The sequence below is a fragment of the Lissotriton helveticus genome, chromosome 1_1, assembly GCF_964261635.1.
Source record: "Lissotriton helveticus chromosome 1_1, aLisHel1.1, whole genome shotgun sequence".
Taxonomy (NCBI): domain Eukaryota; kingdom Metazoa; phylum Chordata; class Amphibia; order Caudata; family Salamandridae; genus Lissotriton; species Lissotriton helveticus.
In genome coordinates, this window is record NC_136057.1 from 1,971,860,836 (window position 1) to 1,971,886,665 (window position 25,830).

Sequence of the window (25,830 nt, forward strand, 5' to 3'; positions counted from 1 at the left end):
AAACATTAGCAGGTGCTTCACCGGAGGATATTACAAAAAGATGGAGCCAATTTTCATCACTTCTTGGAAAATTAAGAAAGCAGAACTTACAAAAGGTACAAAGGTTTATCAAAAGGTCAGCCATGTCACTGTCATAATTTTCAAAGCTAGCAGAACATCAGGTGAGAAATTACGGTTGGCCCGCACTTCTACTCTTAGCCCATCTTCTTCTTCTAGATGACAGATGCATGCAGTTATTTCTTCCTGATCTCAATGTACCGTAAGATGTGAACGCAGCGGAAAGGGGCTCAGGGACTTATATGTCAGAAAGACAGTGACCTGACGTTAGTGGCCTTCACAGGAGAGGCAAGAGGTCTACTGCCCCTGTAGATGCTCAAGGCAGTGTAGACAATTTAGCATGACCCAGTATTATGGGCTGCCAGGGACATTTGAGACTTTTATGCTGCAGATGTGAACAGAATAGGCCTGGAGCACTATATGGTAAAACTAAACCCTGCTTCACCATGCCCATGAATGTTTCCTTAGTGGGCTCTAAAGTGATCCCTTTGTCATGCTAAGCGAACTCTTTTGAACCTTCTGCCTGTCTTTGTTGGTGGTAGAAAATTCTAAACTTAACCATCCTCTGTATGGATTCCTATATTTAGCAAGAGTTTTGCTTTGATCAAATTTGTAGTTTTATACTATGTGCTGGAAGACACATGACTGAACTACCTAAATTTTACTTATATGCATTGATTTTTGATCTTCAACATAATAACCACATTATCTAAATGTGTCTGATTCTTTTATTGTGCCTTAATTTTCATTCTGCAGAAACTGTGCTTACAACTATCTGATTTTTAATGCATGGTAAGAAGAGTCATTAATTATTCTCAGAACATCACGTTCTTTTACTCCTGTTCTGTGTAGCCAGAGCAGAGCTTCTGGTTTTATAAATCCTGTCAGATTGAACCTTTTTAGAAAGTTTGGCCAATTGCAATATTCAATTTCTATGGCATGGTTCTGAGAATAGTGTACTTGAACATGATCTCTAATTTATGAGTTGGCTCCCAATTATTAGTCCTCTTTGGGTGAACTACGGTTTGACACGCTGATTTCTCCCCCCTCACTACGACAAAGAAAGGTCCATCTGAGAACCAATGCTTCTGTGGGTGAAGTGTAGAATCTGAGTGAAGTGATTAAGTTAGTGTAGCAACTGTAAGAGCCCAGAAACTGAAGCACAAAAAGAGCTTCCGCTGCTACAGCAGACACACCCAGATTTACACAACCAGACAACCCAAACTTACTTATCTTATTCCCATGGAGAAAGATCACAAATTCTATCTTGAAAAATCTCCATCAGACACAGTAGCTACAGAAAGAATTTCCATCAAAGACCTAATATGAATGGGAGGATTCCCAATAACAGTTGTTTCCCCCAGTGTTTAGTAAAGGCATTTAATGGGAGATTCTCTAATCGAAGCATAAGTATGCATCGTCTGACTCTATAGTTTAGTGAAAATCTGAGCTATTTTTGACTGATTGTATACTCTATTTTTGCTGCATAAAGCCTGTAATGAGATAGCTGAGAGTAGTGTTCCTTATTGAGTTCAAAACATAATAACGGAGTTGATTTTTTCTGACAAAACGTCAATATTGCCTGTGACCTGAGCTATCTCAAGAATTTCTTTGAAAAATCAACTGACTTGTACTACCCCTAAAAGTTTCCTGATATAGAAGAGGTCTTAGGGAGCCATCAGAAGCATGTACCAAGTTGTATTCCCATCTAATTATGTTTGTTAAGGCTCTAGTATATGAGCTAACTACTGATAGTTCAAGGCGTAGCATTGAAACAGGCGTGGCTTGGCTCATGGTGGAAATCTTAAGTAGAAACTTCCCTTCCTAAAGGTTTAGAAAAACCCATTGTTTTTTGTAGGAATATTTTCTTATGCATAGATTAAAATAGGGGGGGATTGTTACATGATAAGTTTCAAGGAGGGGATACAAATGTAAAAATGTCTGTTTCCTAAGGATGAATAAAATATCTTTAGTGGTCTAAGGTGGGCTACGATCTTAAGTTCCAAGTGCTGGAAATATGAATTGAAATTCCAAAGTCTGAGATTAGACTCTACCCAGATAGGTATATATCTTTGCAGCTTCAGACAAAATGAGTGGGATGTCTCCTTCCCCTAAATGGGACAACTTCTGTTTTGGAAATGTTTATTTTTTAAAGTTAGTCTCTGTAAGTTTAAAGAGAGCATCCATATTATGCTGAAGACCGATAGGATTCAGGTCGAAAATAACGACTTTGAAGGCCTATATTAGAATATGAATGCTTTTGGACACTATTTTTGGGGTGTAGTTATTCACTTCTAAGAAACTGTCTGGTAGGTCACTAGGAAATAAAGAAAACAGTAATGGGGGTTTTAAACATCCCTGTTTAAGGCTGTCCTGGGTCAATCCTTTTTCCCTCCCATCTGTACTTTACACCATGTGAATGAGTGGAGGGCTACTACAAATCTTAAAAGAGCTGCCAGAATTCAACCATTCGCTAGCTTTTTCCATGAGGAGTGTCTATCTACCCTATCAAATGTTGTAGAAAAGTCAACAAATGCGTTATATACCAACTGAGATTTACTAATCACATATTTGTCAATTATGGTTTGCAAAATTGCGATATTATCAGTTACTGAGTGGTCTGGCGAAAACCTTGCTTGGACCATGAGAATGGCGCTCTTGGGCGACACCCCGTCTTTTAGTTGGTCTAATGAAGTGGCTGCAAAGATCTTCTCTGTTGTATCCAGGAGAGCAATTTGACAATAATTATTTGGAAACAGGTTTGAACCTTTTATTAGGAGTGGGCCAACGTTGCTTCCTGTCCAGGAGCTTGGAATATGGCCAGTTTTATAGAAATAAGTGAAGAGAGGGGTCAGGAATTTGCTCCATCTTTCCGAATTGCTCTTTAAGACTGTTATGGAGATCATGTCAGGAATCATTGCTGTAGTCGCTCTCGCCTTCCTTATAAATTGATCAATTTGTTTTTCGGATGGAGCCATGCTTTGCAGAAAATACTCATTACGAGACCTGAAACTGGTGTCACTTTTTTTTTGCTTCCGCTCACTCTTTCAATTAAGCCCCAAAAAGCCTTGCTGGTTTTTTTCAGAACAGCCTCTTGTAGGTCTACCCAGTTTTTGTCCATTATATCTCTCTTATGTTCCATATGAATTCTCTTCCGTTTTTTCTTTAAAATAAGGATTTCTTTCTTCCTGGAAGAGAATAATTCTATAAACTGGAGTCTAATTAGTTTATTTAGTTGTCTCAAGTGGGGTCCCATAGAAATATCCCTTATCCTTATAGTGGTGTTGTTTGGGGAGACTGACTTCCTCTGTAGAGTGTGAACTACAAGAGTAAGGGTACATTGAAAGTGTAGAACTGGATTGCTTCCCTTAATGAAGTGATTAAGCATGGGCGGATTTTGCGAATTGGCAATCCGCGAAATTGCGTATTTACGGATTCGCAATCCGCAAAATCCGCGAACTCTCGCGAATTTTGCGGATTCCTTTTTTTTTGTGTTCGCAAGTGTTTCTGCCATTTCGCAAGGGTTTTTTACCAGTTCGCAAACGCGAACTTACTTGTCGGGTACCAACGGTCGCGACCATGTTGTTTCTACATCTTTTTCATCACAGCACCCTCTGTTTCACCACTGCCACCCTCTGGCTCACCACTGCCACCCTCTGGCTCACCCATGCCACCCTCTGGCTCACCCATGCCACCCTCTAGTTCATCACTGTAGATTATGGGGGGAAAAGCACACCTGCCCTGCCTCAACTGACATGAATGAATTAGGGGATGATTAATGTGTCACTGAATTTGAACTTCCAGGCTGGCACCTGCTTCCTTATCTGTAATTGCTTTCTGTTGCAGTGTAATTTTGTTAACAGGACCTTTGTTGTATACTTGTAGCTATTCTCTGAGCCTGCTGTGAGGGTCAGAGCAGGGTCATAGAATAGTTGCAAGTAGGCAACTGAACTCTGAAGGGGCCCCTCAGGAAGCACTACAGGGAATGGTTACTAATAATAAGATTGAACTTTTGCACCTGCTGAGTGCTTTCAGTTTTGCAAAAATCCAAATATCCAGCAGCATCCACAAAAAGTAATCCTTCCAGGTCAAGATCCAAATCAAAGTGACCAGCACATGAAGAAAGCACTGGGAGGAGCCTGCTCGACAGGAACAGGAAGTTGGAGACTGTGGGGCACTTCCTTCCTCCCCCCTCCCCAAAATGGACTCTTGCAAAAAAAAAGTGCAGACAAATGTCCACCTGAGGAGTTATTCTGATAAAAATCATAATTTTCAAGGTTTATGCTGCCTGCTGGTGGATTTCTTGTGCGAAATTGTAAATTTTGCAATCTCGCAATTGCGAGATTGTCACTGCCCGCCGCATCTACGTGTTCGCAAGTGTTTACTCCCGCAAAATTGTATAGTATTCTAGTTGGCAAGTGCGACCAAGCAAAAAATCCGCTTCGCACGGATTTACGAATTTTCGGCAAGTTCGCGAGAGTTCGCGGATTGCGAATTTGCCGAAAATCCGCAGAAATCCGCGAGCGGAACGGATTTTACACCCATGCTTAGAAGTGATTAGTTTAGAATCCACTGTTGTATTGATTTTACTCATGTTCTTGGCATTCCCTATGATTCTACCCTGATTTTTTGGGATTTGAATGTATGCATTTCTATTTGAGATGGAACATAAAGATATAGCTTGTAGATTTAGTTCCAATTCCAGGAGAAGGAATTGCATGGTTGCTGCTGTTAGTAAATTGTATTCTAAGATGATGAAACCTATGGAATAAGTCATGACTGCTGGTTACATAGTCTAATATCGAGGGACCATTAGGCCCTTTTCTTGAGAGGTTGCCAGGATATAAACTTCCGTTCTTCATTCAAGATGATTCTGTTTATTCCATTTGATAGTTCCAACATCATTTTCCATGTGTATCTGCCTTGATGGGACCAGGCTTCTTCAAGGGCTCTTTCTCAGTAATCTTTCAGCAAAGTGTTGTGATGTACCAGACGTACCCGATGTATATCTTTGTAGTTTCTTTATTTGGGCTTAGATGCAGAATGGAAATCATGTACATCAGGATCCAACATTTCACTCAAAACACTCACACTGTCTGAACAGCTAGGAGCTGGTTAAGATATGAATGACTTTAGTACAAAGGCAGTATATAACATATCCTCCCACTTTTAAATGGAAATTATTAAAACAATACTAATAGTGAACAACCATACACAAAAATGTATACAAGTAGAAAATGGTTCAAAACTCAGGGCTGCAAAGTAAAATACATCTCGAGAGAGTCTGAAAAATTAAGACACCAGAGAGGATGAATGAATAAATAGACAAGCAATATAACCCATCCTCCCTCATTATAAAATTATTTTAAAACAATTTGTAATGTGTAGCAAATGGGTGACCCACAGCCCAAGAATTTGATCCCTATAGAAGAGAAGAGAAGAAAAAGTGTAGACAGGATTCCTCACATAAGGAATAGAAGTGTACAAATAGGATGGACACCCTTCTAGCCACTCCTGATGAAACGGTCAATAACTAGTAGAAATGAGACTGTGGCCCATAAATACATTTCTTGTGTAAGAGTTTTTATGCAAAACATATTAATGGGATGACTTCCATAAAATTACCCCTCACGTAAGGGTCTGAAAATGATGCCAATGCGACTATAGCCCATAGTTCCCTACCCTGTGTAAAGGTATTTAATGTATAATGTGTAAATGGGAATGACGCCCATAGAGACAACCCCCATGTAAAGGTAATGTGATGTGCTACATAGAAATGGGACTAGTACCCATTCTCATCCCTCATGTAAGGAAGAGTAACATGTAAAAATGGGACTAATACCCATGCCCATCCCTATGGCAAGGGAGTGTAAGAACTAACAAAAAATGGGTGACCAACACCCACTAAAACACAAGGACCTCCCTTCTGTAACGTTACCTAGGCTATCCAAAGTAAATCTGCAAAATAACACAATCTCAAGTGTAAGGAATGTACCTTCATCGTAGAAATGTAACCGAAGATTTAATGTAAAAATATAGCGATACCACCTAACATACCAATTAGTGGCGGCACCAACGTAAAAGAAGTGCACATTAGGTAAAGATCACATCTTATTCATGGAGAAAGTGCCCACACGTAAAAAGCTTGCACACCAGGAGAGATGCAAACATGCACAGGAACGATGCAGTAATGTCATAAATTTAGCCTGAGTCTACCTTCAGGAAATGCCATAACATGCATTGAAAGCCTTAATGTGGCACTACAGAGCAAAGCATTAACCATAAAGTGAAACAAGACTGAAAATGTCCCCAAAATCAGCAAATTCTTTTTTTTCATTGCTAAATATGGACCATAACAATTAAGCCACAGTAAGATGTCTTGTGAGTGATATCTCACAAGAAGTTGACAACCACGGTCTCCCTACTTCCAATACAAAAACTGGATGCATGCCAATCTGTAGTGTGAAAGTCCCAAACAAAGGTGTAATTTTTACTTTTTACACTGTGACTGTACTGTACTGTCAATCCGTGAACTTTAAAGAAAATGTTATGTAGATGAGATTATTATGTAGCACCATCTTGCACAGGCACCTACTCCACGGACTTCAATATGCAATTAATGTAGAGTCTTCCCAAATGCATAGGGTGTCAATGCAGTACACTTTCAGAGTGTTGTAGGCTTCACTTGTTGCAACTTTATCAAGAGAATGTACGTAATCTGCCAACACCTAAACCATGCGTCTGCATGAGAAACTTGACCCAACCCCTCGAATGTGTGCCCACGTTTCATTGTTAACACGCACACTAAGGACGTAGATGTGTGTATATTTAGTCTCACTGTGCTTCACCACATAGACTCAAGATGGCAGCACGTATTTTACGGTGTGCCAGAAGGCTCATGGCAGCTGTGTGTGTCACTAACTGTTAGCGGCTACCGAAGATACGCGCACATGCTGAAAAGACTCTCGCAGCCACAGAAGTTAAAGGTTCACGTTTACCAGGAAAGGGGTTTTGAAATCCAAAATTCTTCAACTGTAACGGCCCACTCCGGCTGCAGGTACTGAGACCCATTTCTCAAAGGTATTGTACGCAATCTAGTAGATGTCATTCACGCAATGTAGACGGCAAAATTAGCCTACATTTAAAATCCTCACATGATTAAAGTTTTCTTTTAAAATTCCACCCGTTCCTGTTGACAGCAACATGTAGCATATTTCCATATGGATTTTGAATGTTCCAGAGTTAAGATGTGGTAGTGCTTAGGCCCGCACCAGTTATCAATTCAGAAATTGTAGACCACTGAAGCATATCTAGGCCGGGGCGGTCCACTAATAGGGACACTGGTAGGGCTGGCAGGCCTGGTGCTTCATTCTTGAGACTTGTTTTTGAGTTTCTGTAGGTTTCCTTAGTTTTTATATGTCCATTCCATTGACGTATTCTGTAAATCCAATAGTACGCATAGGTTTGTCTCCAGATCATTGCCAACATTAGGCTGTGATGTACCAGACATAGCTGAGGTGTATCTTTGTAGTTTCTTTATTCGTCTTAGTTGCAGGATGGTAATCATGTACATCAGGATTGTGTCTAAGTTCAGCAGGATGGTATCTATGAACAACAGGATGGTATCTAAGTACAACAGCCCCACCAGGAGCAGCGTGCCTGCTGCTGAGCCCATCTTCAACTTTCACACCTCACCACACAGGCATCCAACCATTCCATGCATCTCTTTCACACCAGCATTCCACACAGAATACTCCCACTGGCGGAGCAGCTAGGAGCTGGTTAAGATATGAGTTACACTAGTACATAGGCAGGATATAACACAAGCATTCGAGAATTTGGCATTAAAACCCCCCATGATAAGAACATCTACGTTTCCACTAGCTTTTAGGATCTTTTCAATTTGATCGAATATTTAATTCCAGAATTTTATCTCGATGCATTGCAAATTGTTACAAGAAAAATTGATTATTTCAAAGTCCCACCTTAACTCCTTCAAGAGTGAAATAGTCAAGCCTCCTTATGGATGGCAACATCTTGCCCTTGTGGCTGGAATATCAAAGACAAAGTAGTTATTTTGGTCAAATTTTCCTGTCAACCAGGTCTCTTGGAGACAGATGATTGCAGGAGAATTGTCCAGAATGTAATGTTATTTTTGCTGGTTCCAGTCTGGCCATGTTCCACAAGATAATTGTAATACTTTTGCTAATAAGGTAGCGTTATTCCTCTTCCATGTATATTACCATTCAGGTATCTTGAATGCCAAGACCTTCTTTATTTACTATGGTTCAATATCTGTTATCCCCGTCATCAATGCAAATTATTGGCTTTTCCACTAATGCATTTTTGCACTCTTTCTTGGGCTTGTTGCTTGGAGGATTTGTTGGTTTGTCTTTAGATTTTCCACGCGCAGGGTAGGAGGAGCAGATTGGTATTTGCAGTTTGCGCCTACTATGTCAAACCATTTTTGGGTATCTTTTCACTTTCTTGGAGCACCAAGGTTGGTATTACACTTGACCAGAATTCAACATGTGCCATGGATGTATTTTGCTTAGCTAGGAATGAGACCAACTGTATTTCTGAATGGGTCAAGGACTGTTAAGTGTGAACATTGTGTAAATGTTTTAGAATCCAATTTCAGTTAATGGCATCATTTCCAGATTCGAAAACGTCAGTCTGTTCAAGAATACAGAAAGGATTTTGTATACAGTTTGTATTTTTGGTCTTTTCACGTGGATTATTACTCATTGGAGAAAGAACACAGGGGTGATAATACTGTGTGGGTGTTGTGCTGTTGAAGTCTAGTGCAAAGGGATTTAGTTGAATAGATGTATCTTTTCTGGAACCTGATCCGGTCTCTAGAAAAAATAAATTTTTAACCTCATTGTTCATATCATCTTTTAGCACACTAAATGTTCATATCATCTTTTAGCACCTCTTTTAGTGTGACTTTGACTGAGTGAACATAATGTAAAACCCTTATTTTACAAGCTTTTTATTTTGTAATTCTATGATTAGTTCTCCTCCTTTTATTTGCAGGTTTTTTTTGTATTGAGACTCTGCTGCTTGTACGTTCAATAAAGAAGCTTCTAATTTAGGTTGTGGTAAGGCCTCTGACTTCTTTTTGCAGTTCAATATCTGGTAGCAAGGTAAAGCTTTTTATCATTAGAATAGTTAATTTCTCCAACTGGATCCTTAAATAGTTTACGAAGCGAGTAGACTGTGCCTGAGTTTCTTTTTTCCTTCTTGCCTCCTCCCATATTTTTTTTTTTACTGGTTTGAGTAGCACTTGTTATTTTTTGTAACTAGACCTCTGTCTTCCCCTTTTGATTGTATGGATCTTAGATCTAAATCCTCCCTTTCTTGGTTTTCCATTCTGTGTTGAGACTTTAAAATCGTAGATTTGTTATGGTCAGCCACTATGTATTGAAGAGTGGTAGTTTGTTTTTCTGGTAGATGGTCTGACTTGGTTGTAGTTTTTTTCAAGCAAAGCAATAATTGATTCTAGTATCTTTTCCTTGAAAAATAGTGACGCAGAGATAACTGCTTGCTTATAACTGGAATGAACCAACAAATATAGTGGAAAGTCAGTTGAATGAGAAAGGTTTTCTGCAAGGTCAGATTGATTGCTTGGGGTACTATTAAATAGATAGAGTGTCTCTTTTCGTTGGGTTGTATCATTAGTGTGTGGAAACTGACATATTTAAATCAGGAAGTGTAAATTCCAAAACAGGTATTTCTCTTTAGGTGGCTTGCAGCGGTTGCTGATCTGTCACTCTTTAACAGTTTGAATTGCTGTTTCCAGTGTTTCCTTACATCTGAGGGTATTGTCTTATAGTGAGAGATTCGGTACCATTATGTGTGTTTCTTTTAATTGATTTAGGGCTTCCCTTTACCAAAATATCTTTTGCTCCTGGCAATGAGAACGCAGGAAAGAACAAAGGAATTGTGGGGCATATTACCAACAACTAGCGATAATTATCGCTATGTTGGCTTAGCGGCAATAATTCTATCGCCGTGTTGCGGCGATTTTTATCGCTTAGGAGCCTTGCTATTATCAAGGTTTATCTCCTAAGCGATAAAAAACGGCCAAAATGCATGAATATCGCTGTAAAGTCAGCGATATTCATGCATTACCGAGCTAATGCTCTTAGCCATGTTATCCACCTCCCATTGGATAACATGGCTAAGAACTGCTCAGGGCAGGTGTTAGCTTTTGGAGATATTCGCGCTTAGCGCGAATATCTCCAAATGTTGGTAATAGGAGATAGCGATGTTAGCGACTGTTTCCAGTCGCTAACATCTTGGCACGCCCACTTTGCATGTCATTAGTGATAAATATCTCTGACATGCAAAGCGGGGCCCAAGATGGTCGCTAACTCCTACTAGCTGTCGCTAACTGGTGTTAGCAACAGCTAGGTAATAGGGAGATCATTTTATCTCCGCTTTCTTGGCTTTTAAAGCCAAAAAAGCGGAGATAAATCCCTTGATCATATGCCTGTGTTTGTTCCTGGGAGAGCATCTATGTGCGCTGATCCCAATTTACTCTTCCTTAAGGATTGTGCTATACCCAATCACTTCATGAATATTGTACCGTTTCTCAATTTTTTAAAAGCCATCATAGAGAAGGGTTTCACTGTGCTAGAGGAGTAAGACATAGCCCACTTTCACTGATAGCTACAATTTCAAAATGGTTAGTAATATTTGCCAGTAATAGTTAAGTTGATTATGGAGACAGTTAAGTGTCAATTCCTCAATTTCACAGAGGATGGACTCTGGTGGCACGAACTCTGGAACGCACACAAGCCACACCGGTCAGATGCCGTCTACCTCCTAGAAGCATATCAGTGCCACTGCTTGTAGCTCGATTTGGACACACTTATCCCCCTGCTCCTTTCTGATATGTTGCACTCCTTTCTATCAGATGCTGCCACCCCTTTTTTGGTATGGGCTGACCCAAGGTGTGAGAAAGTGCACGAGCATGCTGTGCTCCAATATATTAATTATTTACCAACAAGGGGCCACGATTCACAAAAGTAATCTGAGACAAAATCCGACTTTACGACTTTCGGTATTCACAAAAGGGATTTAGGAGTAGTGAAGTAAGGAATCCTAACTTTACTAGCTGTCGCTAACTGGTGTTAGCAACAGCTAGGTAATAGGGAGATAATTTTATCTCCGCTTTCTTGGCTTTTAAAGCCAAAAAAGCGGAGATAAATCCCTTGATCATATGCCTGTGTTTGTTCCTGGGAGAGCATCTATGTGCGCTGATCCCAATTTACTCTTCCTTAAGGATTGTGCTATACCCAATCACTTCATGAATATTGTACCGTTTCTCAATTTTTTAAAAGCCATCATAGAGAAGGGTTTCACTGTGCTAGAGGAGTAAGACATAGCCCACTTTCACTGATAGCTACAATTTCAAAATGGTTAGTAATATTTGCCAGTAATAGTTAAGTTGATTATGGAGACAGTTAAGTGTCAATTCCTCAATTTCACAGAGGATGGACTCTGGTGGCACGAACTCTGGAACGCACACAAGCCACACCGGTCAGATGCCGTCTACCTCCTAGAAGCATATCAGTGCCACTGCTTGTAGCTCGATTTGGACACACTTATCCCCCTGCTCCTTTCTGATATGTTGCACTCCTTTCTATCAGATGCTGCCACCCCTTTTTTGGTATGGGCTGACCCAAGGTGTGAGAAAGTGCACGAGCATGCTGTGCTCCAATATATTAATTATTTACCAACAAGGGGCCACGATTCACAAAAGTAATCTGAGACAAAATCCGACTTTACGACTTTCGGTATTCACAAAAGGGATTTAGGAGTAGTGAAGTAAGGAATCCTAACTTTACTACTCCTAAATGCCTTTTATGAATACCGAAAGTCATAAAGTTAGGATTTTGTCTCAGATTACTTTTGTGAATCGGGCTCTGAGTTTCTTTGCCTCTCTCCTCCTACCCTCTTGTCACCATAAGTGTTTTTCTGGCAAAGCGAGGCTAGCAGGGCAGAGGTGAAGAAATAGGTTGTTTTGGATTGTTTTAGGTTACGTTAGTTACAGAAGACTCAATGGTCTAGAATTAAACTTTACTTACTAAGCTCGATTAGTAAGTGTCAGGCTCAAGGCCCCCAGAGTTCTGGGAATCAGAGGCTCTGGGGCTCATTAGGATGTCTGGTGGATCGCCACCGCCGTGCGGGCATTGGCGATCCGCAAGACATCCATACCCGCCCGCCACCCATTTCCCCCGCCATATTACTATGGCGGGGGGGACCGTGGCAGACAGAAAGACCGTCCGCCGCTTTTCCGCCCGGTCGCCTTGAGGCCGGGGGGGAAAAGGTTTAATATGGGGGCGGTGTCTATTAGACGCCGGCAGCCATATTACCATGGGCCAAAACAGATGCCTTTCCGTGGCGGCATCGAGGCATGCGGTCTTCATTTCGGGGGTCCCCTGAGGGCCCCCGGAGTGAAGGAGAGGTGGGGGGTGCACATGGGGGGGTACCCCCCTGCATTTGCATAAACAAATCGGCAGGCACCGCGCGGCGCCTGCCGCTTTGTTTACGGAAATGCATACGTGCATTTTTAGCATTGTGGCGGGTGGTGCTTTGAGCACCGCCCGCCACAATGCTAAAAATGCGTGAATGCGCCCGTCACAGTGGCGGGCGCATCGTAATATCCCCCACGGGACCCCCGCCCTCATGGCGGGCGTTCCCGAACACCGATAGGATGACGGGGAGACTAAGTCCACCCGCCATCCTAATGACCCCCTCTGTGTCAAGAGACCAAGACTCCACACTGACATCAATGCAGAAAAAAATAGCAGACAAGCAGCGGCCAAGCAGGTTGAGCTGGAGCACAGTGGAGCAAAGCACAGAGTAAACCCAGGACACAAAAGCTCACAGCACCCTCCAGAAGCAGCTCCAATACGGGGAACAGCGTTTACAACGCAACTTTTACAACGAAGTACCTTTACGACGCAACCATTACAACACAACGTTTACAACGACTTGCGCTGGGGGGCGCTCTAGGATAGGGAATAGTTTTAATTTACTATCCAACACCTTCCCTACTATCCACGGGGACTGGAGTTGGAATAGTAAATTAAACTATTCACTATCCAGCGCCCCCCCCAACGCAAGTCGTTGTAACGACTTGCGTTTTAAAACTTGCGTCGTAAAGGCATGCGTTGTAAAAGCATGCGTTGTAACGACGTACATCCCTCCAATACAGACTGTGGGTCAGTGCAGTACAGGACCGCCAAGCCTCGAGACAGTCAAGCTGCTCCTAAATGGGCTAAAGGCCACCGGTTACGGCCCTCGGTGGGTGCAAGCCGCACTGGCCTAACGCTGGCTGCTTGCACACCGGCAGGTCTGACCCACCGTTAGCACCTGCGACGGCTCCTGACCGCACCTGTCCGGTCCAATCCCCCGTTCACCAGGAGCATCATCCCCGCTTCCAACTCCTTACTCCCAACTGCCTGCTGCTAGTTGTTCCACTGTGGGGGCCAGAGCTGGGGTCACAGTGCCGCTGGAGCCAAGCAGCTGCTGAGCACACACCCGCTGGTGCACCCACTGGCGTGCGACGAAGGTGGAAATCTGATTCTCTCAGCATATCTGCGTCTCAGCGTACTCAGTTACACCTGCACCAAGAGAAAAAGTATAGTAACGCATTCCTAAATCACACAAATAAATATGCATTTCCATACTATTTACTTGCATTGTTTCACATTACCATACAACAGTCCTTAAAAGCCAGACCTACTGCCATTGCCAATGCTTGTTACTTTAAGTTGATGTTTTTTTCTCACTAAATCATATAGTCTAACAGCTCAGTTTTGTGTATTGCAATGATGTAGAAATTATTTCGTTTCATTGCAAATACAATTAAGGGAACACCCAGTTTTCCTACTGAAGGAAAGATACCATCAGAGTCTAGATATGCAGTTAACACTTTCAGAAACTCCCAAATGTTTGCAGATCCAATTCTGGGCTCAGAGTATTTGCATGCAGCACCGTACGTGCCTGCCTTTAATGGTGTTCGCATTTTTTTCCTGCTGTCAGATATTCCGCCTTGGTGTCGTCTTCCCTGACTTTGTTCTATATTCAGCTTTGATTACAGAACTACTTAGTATGCTCGAGAACAAGCTGTAGGACTTTAAACTATTTTATATTCTGCTGTGGTTAAGTTTTCATTTACATGGCACCTCAGTAAAGAGTAGTCAAGATGATTAACAACATATTGTGCAACAATAAATATTTTATTGAATGTATTATCTGCACAATTTGCAAGTTTGATTTTCTATGCGATTTGCGGAAAAGCCTTACAGCTAGAATTGTAACCGTATGTTAAACCATCATTTTTTTTAAATAAAATTATTCACAAATACCAAGAAACAAATGGCTGTATCTCAATAGTAAAAACAAGAACGCCTCTGGCTATATAATTTGCGGATTTGGGGAAACGAACATTAAACAACATTAAACAATCATTATCCACTTAAAGACGCGTACAATAAAAATGATGTTGCTGGCCTTAACACCCAGAAACTTGCGGGTCATCCTGTCCGCATAGAACAGTTTTCCATAATACTTTGACTGCCACATCATTTAAAGTACTGATATTGAATCTGCTTTTATTATTATAGGACAGTAGCCCACTGCCGAGTGTTATTTCGATAGTTAAAGGCCTTCCAACCAATTGATTGCCCGAGTCACAGGCGTATTAGGAGCGAGAAGGCCTTTACCGACCCATATAGCCCGGGTAAAAAATTCTATAAAACTATTATAACATTTCAACCAAAGAAGGACATTTTCTTAATTAACCAGGGAAAACAGAAAGGGAAGTACTGTAATGTTGGAGTGGAAGGTTACACCAGGCAATATTCGTCCTCTGACGCTCATCTGTCTTCATTGTAGCTCTTAACATTTCAGTGTTAAAGGCTGACATGAATGATGGTATTTTTAACTCTGAGCATCTTTCACTATGCATACTTTCGGGCAAAGAAATAGCAATTTGTGTGCATGGAATACATTAGGGTGAAGGTCACAAAAAGAGTCAATGTAACCAATGAAGACTTACACCTATGAACTGTGTTGATTTACTCAAGTCAGTGTATGCACGAAATCCCACCGAGTAAGGTAGGAAATCTGTAGAAACTCTAGGGGGCATTTTACCAAGCAATAGCGATAATTATCGCTATTGCTTGGTAATATGCCCCAAAATTTTACCGCTGAGCTGCGGCGATTTTTATCGCAGATTACCAAGGTTTATCGCAAATGCGATAAAAAACGGCCGCAATGCATGAATATCGCTGAAAAGTCAGCGATATTCATGCATTACCGAGCTAATGCTCTTAGCCATGTTATCCACCTCCCATTGGATAACATGGCTAAGAACTGCTCAGGGCAGGTGTTAGCTTTTGGAGATATTTGCGCTTAGCGCGAATATCTCCAAAAGTTGGTAATAGGAGATAGCGATGGTAGCGACTGTTTCCTGTCGCTAACATCTTGGCACGCCCACTTTGCATGTCATTAGTGATAAATATCACTGACATGCAAAGTGGGGCCCAAGATGGTCGTTATCTCCTACTAGCTGTCGCTAACTGGTGTTAGCGACAGCTAGGTAATAGGGAGATAATTTTATCTCCGCTTTCTTGGCTTTTAAAGCCAAAAAAGCGGAGATAAACCCCCTTGATAATATGCCCCTAGATTTTCAGCACAATATGACAGGCCCCCTTGCAGACTGAGATGAAGGATATCTGAGGGGCATATTACCAAGCAATAGCGATAATTATCGCTGTTGCTTGGTTAGAGAGAAAATTTTACCGCTAAGCAGCGGCGATTTTTACCGCAGATAAACCTTGGTATTACCAAGGTTTATCGCAAATGCGATAAAAAACGGCCGCAATGCATGAATATCGCTGAAAAGTCAGCGATATTCATGCATTAACGAGCTAATGCTCTTAGCCATGTTATCCACCTCCCATTGGATAACATGGCTAAGAACTGCTCTGGGGCAGGTGTTAGCTTTTGGAGATATTTGCGCTTAGCGCGAATATCTCCAAAAGTTGGTAATAGGAGATAGCCATGTTAGCGACTGTTTCCAGTTGCTAACATCTTGGCACGCCCACTTTGCATGTCATTAGTGATAAATATCACTGACATGCAAAGTGGGGCCCAAGATGGTCGCTATCTCCTACTAGCTGTCGCTAACTGGTGTTAGCGACAGCTAGGTAATAGGGAGATAATTTTATCTCCGCTTTCTTGGCTTTTAAAGCCAAAAAAGCGGAGATAAACCCCCTTGATAATATGCCCCTAAGTTTCCTATATCTTACATATATTCAATGATGTTCTGTCGAATAGGGGGTCACCTGAAGATCTGGGCCACCCAGAAGTGTTGCTGACCTCCCTGCATCGCCAGGGCTTTGAGGTGCCTGCGTTATGCTCATGATTTCTAGTCATACTTCAATTGCCACTTGTCTGACTTCTGCATTTCTTTCACAAGGTAGACAATCCAATGTTCAAAGATAATCTGATTTTGGAATTACATTTTTTTCGCCACTTGGAAAACTTGTTTCCATTCAGAAAAATCTATGTATGCCTCTGAAAAATGTAAGGCTGGTCTTGAAATAAAGTTTGTTGTGCTTATTTCTTAGCCCATGGTTCAGTGGGGCATGCCTCGTGCAAAGCGTTCCCACACAGTACAACCCCAATGAAAGGAATTGCACTCTCAGGGGCATGTTTATGGAATAGTAGCAGAGTGCAGTGCAGCAAGTCACCTTGCTATGCTTTACTGCGTCACTGGGCAAGGGCAGGAATGCACCATATCTAGCCCTTGCTGTGCCAAGGCTGTGTGCGGAGATTGTAACTTTCCATCCTCTGCAAACTTCCAAGAAATCCATCTGCTGTTTTCAGCAGAGGGACTTTTTAATTCAGCTTTGAAAGCAGGAGAAGAGCTTCCCCTGCGGTCCTAGGCATTTTTTTTTATGTATTGATGATCCGCACCCATGTTGCGCTGGTGTCATTACACCATAAATGTGACATGAGCCAATCGCCTCATTGGGAAAAAAGAGCAAGTTTTCTGCTGAAAGATGAATCGCATCCATGTTGGGTTTTGGACCATTTCCTGTCACAGGAACTTGGTCTACCCACACAAGTGAGGTATCATTTGTATCGGGAGACTTAGCGGAATGCCGGGTGGAAGGAAGTTTGAAAATATGTTGTGTCCTGTACAGGTAAACACCAAGAGCCAGGATGTATTTTCAAGTCTTCTTTATTTAGTCTTAAGTCCAAGTTACATCAGTCCCGAGTCCAGCCAGCACTGGTGTGGTACCAGCCCTGTATAAGAAAAACATTTGTCTTGAGAAGGTTGATGACTACCTGCTAAACGCGATGTTCTGTCCACTAGACCACTGAAGTTGCTAAATCACTCCTGCAATGTTTCTTGGCCAGTGTTTGTTGAGAGCATGGTAATGGTTGGTGGCAGCAACAACATGTCCAACAGACAAATAAAGTTGCATAGTAATAATCAAGGCAAGAGAGAATATATATATACTATTACCTACAGGTAAACTGGTTTTCCTCTTTCTGTGTTTCTGGGCCCTTATAAATGTCATTGGAGCTCAGCTCACCGATCTCAAAAACAGTCTGGGTACTATGTAGAATGTATATTTGAACAACAGTAAGATTTAGTGGACAGTAACCTGCACAGTGTGTCGATATAATTACCAGTAGTCGAGGAGATCAATTTGAAAGGAGAATGACAAGCCATGATTAGATGTTCTTACTCTGTATATGTGTACGTTCAAGCATGGTGAACGCTGTGCAATGATGAACGATAGGATGTTAGGAAATGTAGAACACAATAATCAATGTTGGTTTGCTATACTTTTCCTTTTTAGAGTGGTGCCTCCTTTTGCCCTGAGCAGTTGCCAGATGAGGGTGTGGTAGTTTCCTCCTAAATTCTAGGTAAGAAACAATGACTCAGATGTAATGTTTGAGAAGGACAGATGCCAATGATATTGTCACAGTCGTAATAGTAATAATCTCTCTAACACTTGTCTGTCTTGGGGGTGAACATACATGTGGCACATTCTCCTCTTTCCTGTTTTACAGATACCTCCACGTATGAGTTTTGCAGAGGAAGGAATGTACACCCCACAATACAGGTGACTCGGTTGTATCGCTTCCACCCGTTTAAGGTGTACTTGTATTAGTTACTTTTCTAATATTTATTTTCACTTTGTTAACCAATTTGCAGTAGTAATATCTCAGTGGGACCTTATGAAGGCATGGGGCAGACCAATGTCCAGGTGTGCCGAAACATGTTGACCACTGTATAAAACAAGACAGCTATTTGGTAAAACTGTCTCTGCACTGTTTTTAATTTGGACTACGAGAGACAACAATACATATATGGTCTGTCGCAGTTCAATTTTAATCTCACACACTGCATTTATTTTCCACACAGTCCGCCGCTCTCATAAGGCAGTCTCGCTAGTTATTCTTTTACTAGTTGAACTAAAACATCCTTGGGCTCCCCAATCACTAAGACAGGGTTGTAGCCCTTAGAGTCACTAGTGTGACTTCAAGAGGAGGCCCACATGATGAAGCATGTCACTAAGGTGGTGAGTGATGGGAATCCGAAAATGTATTGAATATTTTTCTTTATTATTGTGGTGCCTAGAAATTGTGGTGTTCTTCTGTCAGAATTGATAAGTGTTACAGACTTTACTGTAGACCCATGGACACTGTAGGTATGTTAATGTGGTACCAGCCCCAGCAGGAGCAGCCTGCCTAGCTGGACTCAAGACTGATGTAACTTGGACTTAAGAATAAATAAAGAAGATTTGAAAATACATCCTGGCTCTTGGTGTTTATCTGTATAGGACACAACATAGTTTGGCGCCGAGGATGGGATAAAGAGACAAAAGTTACCCTGAAGTCACTGTAATATTAAAGTCACTGGAGATAGATGTGGCTGGACACCAGAAGTGGCTGTAATGCAACTACACCTCCAACTCACTGTAAGTTTATAACTCCTTTAGAGTATGATGTGGCTGGAACACCAGATGTGGCTGTAGTTTAACTACTCCTCCAACTCACTGTAATCCTTTAGAGTATTGCCAGGCTGTGGTGTCAGTTGGTGATACCGCTGGTTGGTGGGGCTTTCCGTTGGTAAGGAAACTGGTAGGGCTGGCGTTTGCTTACCTGCTAATACTTTCTTGGTTCATGTAGTTGCTTATAAAATCCTTTAGTTTCTCATGTAGTTTCTTTGCAATCTCTTTTGATTTTTGTACTGTCCTTGAAGACGCTAGGATCCAAGTCCGCTCGTCGCCACAGCTCCCTGCAGATTCCAGAAGTTTCAAAATATGTTTTTACAGTCAACGTATTATGTGTGCAAGTGATTCTGGGTAATAAAGCTTGGTGGGAGCCACACAAGTCTGCACACCCTGGGTAGCCCTAGGTTGAGGTGCTGGCTTTGCCATGGTCCATAATCTAGGGGAACTAAAGTGGTAGAATAAGTGCTATTACCAATTATCTGTGTCCAGGGAGGCTTCCGCTGGGTGGCTGGATCCAGGAGGTCTGACGAGGCTTGCTACACCGCATGGGCCTGGGATGGGGTCCTGGGGACTGGGATATTGGTCCTGGGACCAAGGTCCTGGGTCCAGGTCCTGGTCTCAGGTCCTGGGTCCAGGTCCTGGACCCAGGTCCTGGAACCTGGGTCCCAGGTCCTCGGCCTTGGACTTGTGTCCTGGTGCCTGGGTCTTGGGGCCTGGGTCTTAGGGCCCTTGGTCCTGGGTCCCAGGGCCTGGATCAAGGGTCCTGGTGCCTGAGTCTTGGTGCCTGGATCCTGATCCTTGGTCCTTGTTCCTGGGCCTTCTGGTCCCCCACTTCGCCATTGTGTTAGGGTGCATGAGGGCCCAGGGTCAGAGCTCTGTCAGGGCCCCTCTCACAGCCTTTTGCCTGAAGCCGAGCTAGGGTACTGAGCACCTGAGCAGCAGGGTCCCCTAAGGCTGGCAATGTGTTCTTACAGAATACTTTCCATTGATGTAACCAGATGGCCGTGCGGCCCTGACAGTTCCAAAAAGGACTTATTTGCTTCCTTGAGGCCACTTAGGCCTCCAAGAGGTCGGGTGCATTTGCTCCTTTGGTCCCCTCTGTCACTCAGTGCGCATGGACTACAACAAAGGGGGAAGCCTTCCTCTGGATTACTAGGGACAGGTACCCTGGACCTCTGTCTGGTCTGGTGGTTCTAAGCCAATGACCGGATGGCCCAGGACAGGCCTCTGCAGGCCTTGGTATGTGATCGGCATCCTCAGGTCTGACGCGTGGCAGAGTGCACGGGACAAGGTCCTGTGGGCTCAGGGAGGTCTTTCCTGTGCGGCTGAGCTCAGGACCTCTGAGCGAGGCCTCCAGGACCCAGGACTGGTACTCCCACCCTGGACTCCGTTCTCTTGCCTGCCTGACTGGCAAGGGCCTGGGACAGCGCTCCAACTGGCCCAAGGAGGTTCCTTGCTTGGCCTGGTTCAGAAGCTCTGACTGGGGCCCAGGCAGTCCCCGGGATGGGAGCTCACATCCTGGGCTCTGCCTTCAGGCCCAGCGCATGACCAAGCCCTGGATAGGATCCCATGAGCCCAGGGATGCCTCCCCTGTGTGGCTTGGCCCAGGCGCTCCAATTGGGCCCCGAGACCTTGCCAGACTCAGGGGTAGACAAGCCTTCCCTGGGCTCTGTACTCTGGCCTGTTGCACTGCCAAGGGTCCAGGATTGAGTATATCTGGCCTGTGGAGTCTTCCACTGCTTAGCTTGGTTAAGAAACTCAAACCAGAGTCCCTGAGGGCACTGGGTGAGCCCTCAATCTTGAGCACCATCTTCAGGCTCCTGCATACCTGGGGACACTTCCCCATCATGGCTGGACCTAGGTGCTCTGACCAAACCTGGGCCCCTCAGGCCCCAGGACAGACTCCCCTGCCCTAGGTTCTGTCCTGTGGCCTGCCGCACTACCGTGGGCCTGGGATGGGGGTCCATCCAACCCAGCAAGACTTCCCCTGCTTGGCTGGGTCAAAAGCTCTGACCGGAGCTCCGGTGGACCCTAGGGTGGGGACCCCACATCCTGGGTTTTGCCCTTAAGACCACCGCATGACCAAGCCCCTGGGATGGGCTGCGGCAGACTGGGGGAGGCCTCCCCTGTTCAGCCGCTTCCAAGAGCTCTGAGTGGGCCCCAGAGCCACTGCTCGGACTGGGGGAGGGCCCGCTCACCCTGGACTCAATCCTCCAGCCTGCTGCCCTGCAATGGCCCAGGACGGGGTCCATCGGGCCTGTGGAGTCTTTCCCTGCTTGGCTGGGTTCAGAAGTTCTGACGATGGCCCCTGAGGGCCCTGGGTAGGCCCCTCATCCTAAGCTCCCTCTTCAGGCATGCCACATGGCAAAGTGCCAGGGGCCAGGTACCGTTAGCCCGAAGAGACCTCCCCTACTTGGCTTGGTCCAGGAGCACTGATTGTGCTCCGGGGCCCACTAGGCCTCTGGGCAGGTGTTCCCACCCTGACCATAATCCTCTAGCCTGCTGCACCACCAAGGGCCCGGGATGGGGTCCTTCAGGCCCAGAGGGGCCTTCCCCACTTTGCCTGCCTGTTAAGTTGCCCACGGGCCCGGGTCAGAGCTCTGTCAAGGGCTCCCTCACAACGCTGTACCTAACGCCCAGCTGGGGCTCTGACAGCAGAGCCGCAGAGTCCCCGTCTCCTCCAGAAACAAGCAGACACCCTTTCATTAAGGCATAGCACAACCACATGGCCATCCTTTGAGCCAGGTCACTTGGGTATGCCGGGCCCCTCTGCCATCTGGTCACATGCAATGCTTTTCAGTGGCTTGTCCTGATAGCCAGACTGCCCTGGAAGTCCCGATGTGGGCTCATTTGCATCTTTGAGGTCAGCCAGGGCTCCAGGAAGTCAAATACATTTGCAACTTTGGCCCCCTCTGTAACTCAGTATTTAAGGATTACAAGAAAGAGGGGTATTTTTACTGATTACTATGGACAGGGTACCCTGGACCCCCTTGTGGTCTGGCTGTTCTCAGCCAGATGCTTCCAGGGCCTGGGCTGCCCCCCAGGGCCTCCAGAGGCTTGGGTCCACTACTGCCTCCGAGCCCTGCCTGAAGGGCCTTTCCTCCGAGTCTGCCTTCCCCGAGAGCAGGCAGGGAGTCAAAGTGAACATCCCAGATGCCCTGGAAGTCCTGATGAGGGTTCAGTTGCTTTCTTAAGCCCAGGAAAGGCTCCAGGATCTTGAGTGCATTTGCACTGGTGGTTCCCTCTGTCCCTTGGTGCACACAGAATACATGCAGGGGGGGTAACCTTCCTCTGGATTGTTAGGGACAGGGTACTCTGGACATTCTTGTGGTCTAGCGGTTTTCAGCTGGGTTTTGCCAGGGCCTGGCCCACTGGAGTTCATGGGGGTCCGGGTGCATGCCTGCCTCCCTCACCTGGCCAATGGGCCTTTCCCCTTAGCGTACCTTCTCTGAGCGCAGGCAGGGACATGAAACCATCATCCCAGCCGCCCTTGGAGTCCCAATAAGAGATCATTTGCTTCCTTAAGCCCAGGCAGGGCACTAGGTGGTTGGGTGTGTTTGTGGTGGTGGTCCCCTCTGTCCCTCAGTATGCATGGATTACAAGTAAGTGTGGCAGCCATGCTCCAGATAATTAGGAACAGGGTACTCCAGACCAACTTGTAGTCCAGTGGTTCTCATTTGGGTGGTACCCAGGCTAGCCATCCCATCCCCCAGGGGTCTGGGTCTGCACCTGCCTCCCAGCCCTGCCTGATGGGCCTTTCCTCTGAGTCTGCCTTTCCCCTGAGCACGCAGGTACATGTAGCCGACATCCCAGCTGAGGGAGGCCTTCATGATCAATTGGGCACACTTGGTCCATGCAGGGATCGACTGCTTGGACAGCCCCGACTGTTGTTTCAAGCAAAGAACTTCTGACCTCCCTGACCATTTCGACTCAAAGGCCTGCCATTTGTGGATACCATACCCAGCAGAGCAAAGGCTGAGCAGACTTGGCAGCAGCTTGTGCCCCTCCCAGTGGGGTGACCAGAGTGGAAGTTGAACATGTGGTGACATGTCCCGGATGCTGCCTGGCAGTCGGGGCCCTCACATGCCATGCTGCCGCCCTCCTCTGCATAGCGCATTTCTGCAGCAGCTCAGAACGACCGTTCTGTGGGGTGTCTTTTCAGCTGCCCAGGCCAGCACCCCTGTGTGCCGCTCAGACTTCAACTCCTCCTGCCTCTCCCTTCTGCGGAGATGGTAGGGCCCTCTGGTGCATGTGCGACCACCCCTGCCCTCTCAGCAAGCCCCCCACCTCCCGAGCCAGTGGGCTCCCCGATCAGGCTCCCAAAAGGTGCCAAGGGCAGTTGGGGGACAGACATGCGGCTCCTAACAACCCATCATAATACAGTAAGAATTTCATTATTTTACAAGTCAGCTGGGGGTCTATCGTGCCGAGTCCTTCAATTATTGCACCTCTACATGTTCGAATACCTCTGTCACAGCCATGCATGTGTAAGTACACAAGGCGGGTAAAGTGAAACTGTGACTGGCTAATTAAATCAGGTATGGTTCCTTTGATCGCTTCATCTTTTACTTGGATAACTATAGTAATTCTAAAGCTAATACATGCTGACGAGCGTTGACACCTGGGATGCGTGCCTTTATTAGACTTAGAGCAATCCGTGCTCGCCTGGCTGCTTTGGTGACTCTAGATAACCTTGGGCCAATCACACGTCCCCATGACAGCGGCGATACATTTGAATGTCTGCCCTATCAACTTTCGATGGAACTTTCAGTGCCTACCATGGTGACCATGGATAACGGAGAATCAGGGTTCGATTCCAGAGAGGGAGCCTGATTAACAGCTACCTCATCCAAGGAAGGCAGCAGGTGCACAAATTACCCACTCCTGACTCGGAGAGGTAGGGACCAAAAATAACAATACAGGACTCTTTTGAGGTCCTGAAATTGGAATGAGTACACTTTAAATCCTTTAACGAGGATCCATTGGAGGGCAAGTCTGGTGCCAGCAGCTGCAATAATTCCAGCTCCAATAGTATATATTAAAGATGCTGCAATTAAATAGCTCATAGTAGGATCTTGGGATTGAGCTGGTGGGCCACTCCAAGTGAACTCAGGCATGTGCCAGTCCCTGCTTCTCAGTGCCCCTTGATGCTCATTACTGAGTTTCCTGGGGTCCAAAGCATTTAGTTTGAAAAAATAGAGTGTTGAAAGGAGGCCAGTCGCCTGAATACTTCCGGTGGGAATAATGGAATAGGACTCTGGTTCTATTTCTTTTGGTTTTTGAAACTGGCGCCATGATTAAGAGAGATGGCCAAAGGCATTTGTATTGTGCCTCTAGAGGTGAAATTCTTGGACCGCTGCAAGACGAACCAAGGCAAAAGCATTTGACTAGAACGTTTTTATTAATCAAGAATGAAAATCAGAGGTTCAAAGAGATCAGATACCTTCGTAGTTCTGACCATAAACGATGCCAACTAGCAATCCGGCGGCGTTATTCCCATGATCTACTGAGCAACTTCTGGGAAACAAAAGTCTTTGGGTTCCGGGACAAGTTTGGTAGCAAAGCTGAAACTCAAAGGAATTGATGGAAGGGGACCAACATGAGTGGAGCATGCAGCTTAATTTGACTCAACACAGGAAACCTTACCCGGCCCGGACCCGGAAAGGATTGACAGACTGATAGCGATTTCTCAAATCTGTTGGTTGTGGTGCATGGCCTTTCTTAGTTGGTAGAGCAATTTGTCTTGTTAATTCTGATAATGAACCAGACCGCTCCATGCTAACTAGTTATGTGACCCCCAACGGTCGGCATCCAGCTTCTTAGAGGAACAAGTGGTTTTCAGCCACACGAGATTGAGCAATAACAGGTCCATGATGCCCTTAGATGTCTGGGGCTGCACACACGCTACACGGAATGGATCAGCGCATGTCTACCCTTCGCTGACAGGCGAAAGTAACCTGTTGAACCCCGGTCATGATAGGGATTGATGATTGCAATTTTTTCCCATGAACGAGGAATTCATAGTAAGTTCAGATCATAGGTTTGCGTTGATAAACTCACTGCCCTTTGTATACACCGCCCATCTTGGGGACGAAACAATCTCAATGTTTAAATGTGTAAGAAGCCTAGCTTGCTGGCATGGAGATGGGCATGGAATGCTAGTGCCTAGTGGGCCACTTTTGGTAAGCAGAACTGGAACTGTGGGATGAACTGAATGCCGGGTTAAGGTGCCCGATGCCGATACTCATCAGACCCCAGAAAAGGTGTTGGTTGACATAGACAGCAGGATGATGGGAATGGAATACTGCATCCACTAGGGAGTGTGTAACAAATCACCTGCTGAATCAACTAGCCCTGAAAATAGATTTCTCTGGAGCATCGGGCCCATTCCCGATAATTGACTGTGCTAAGAGCCACAGGTGTTAAGCCATGACAAATGGGAGGGCCACTGCAGTGCGCATGGAATCCCGGAGCAAGGGCCCAGGGGGAGCCACCCCAGGTGCAGATCTTGATGATAGTAGCAAATAGTCAAATAAAAACTTCAAAGGCCTAAGTGAAGAAGAGTTCCATGAGAACTGCAGTTGAACATGGGTCAGTCAGTCCTAAGAGTTGGACGAGTGTCGTTCGGAAGGGATGGACGATGGGCTCTGTTGGCCTCGGCCGATCAAAAGGGAGCCAGGTTCAGATCCTCAAACCCCGAGTTGCTTAGACG

General features: G+C 44.9%; 1 pseudogene; it reads left to right on the forward strand.

The window, feature by feature from the left end:
* Positions 1-23,558: 23,558 nt before the first annotated feature.
* On the forward strand, positions 23,559-25,247 carry LOC144781600 (18S ribosomal RNA; annotated as a pseudogene).
* Positions 25,248-25,830: the final 583 nt, after the last annotated feature.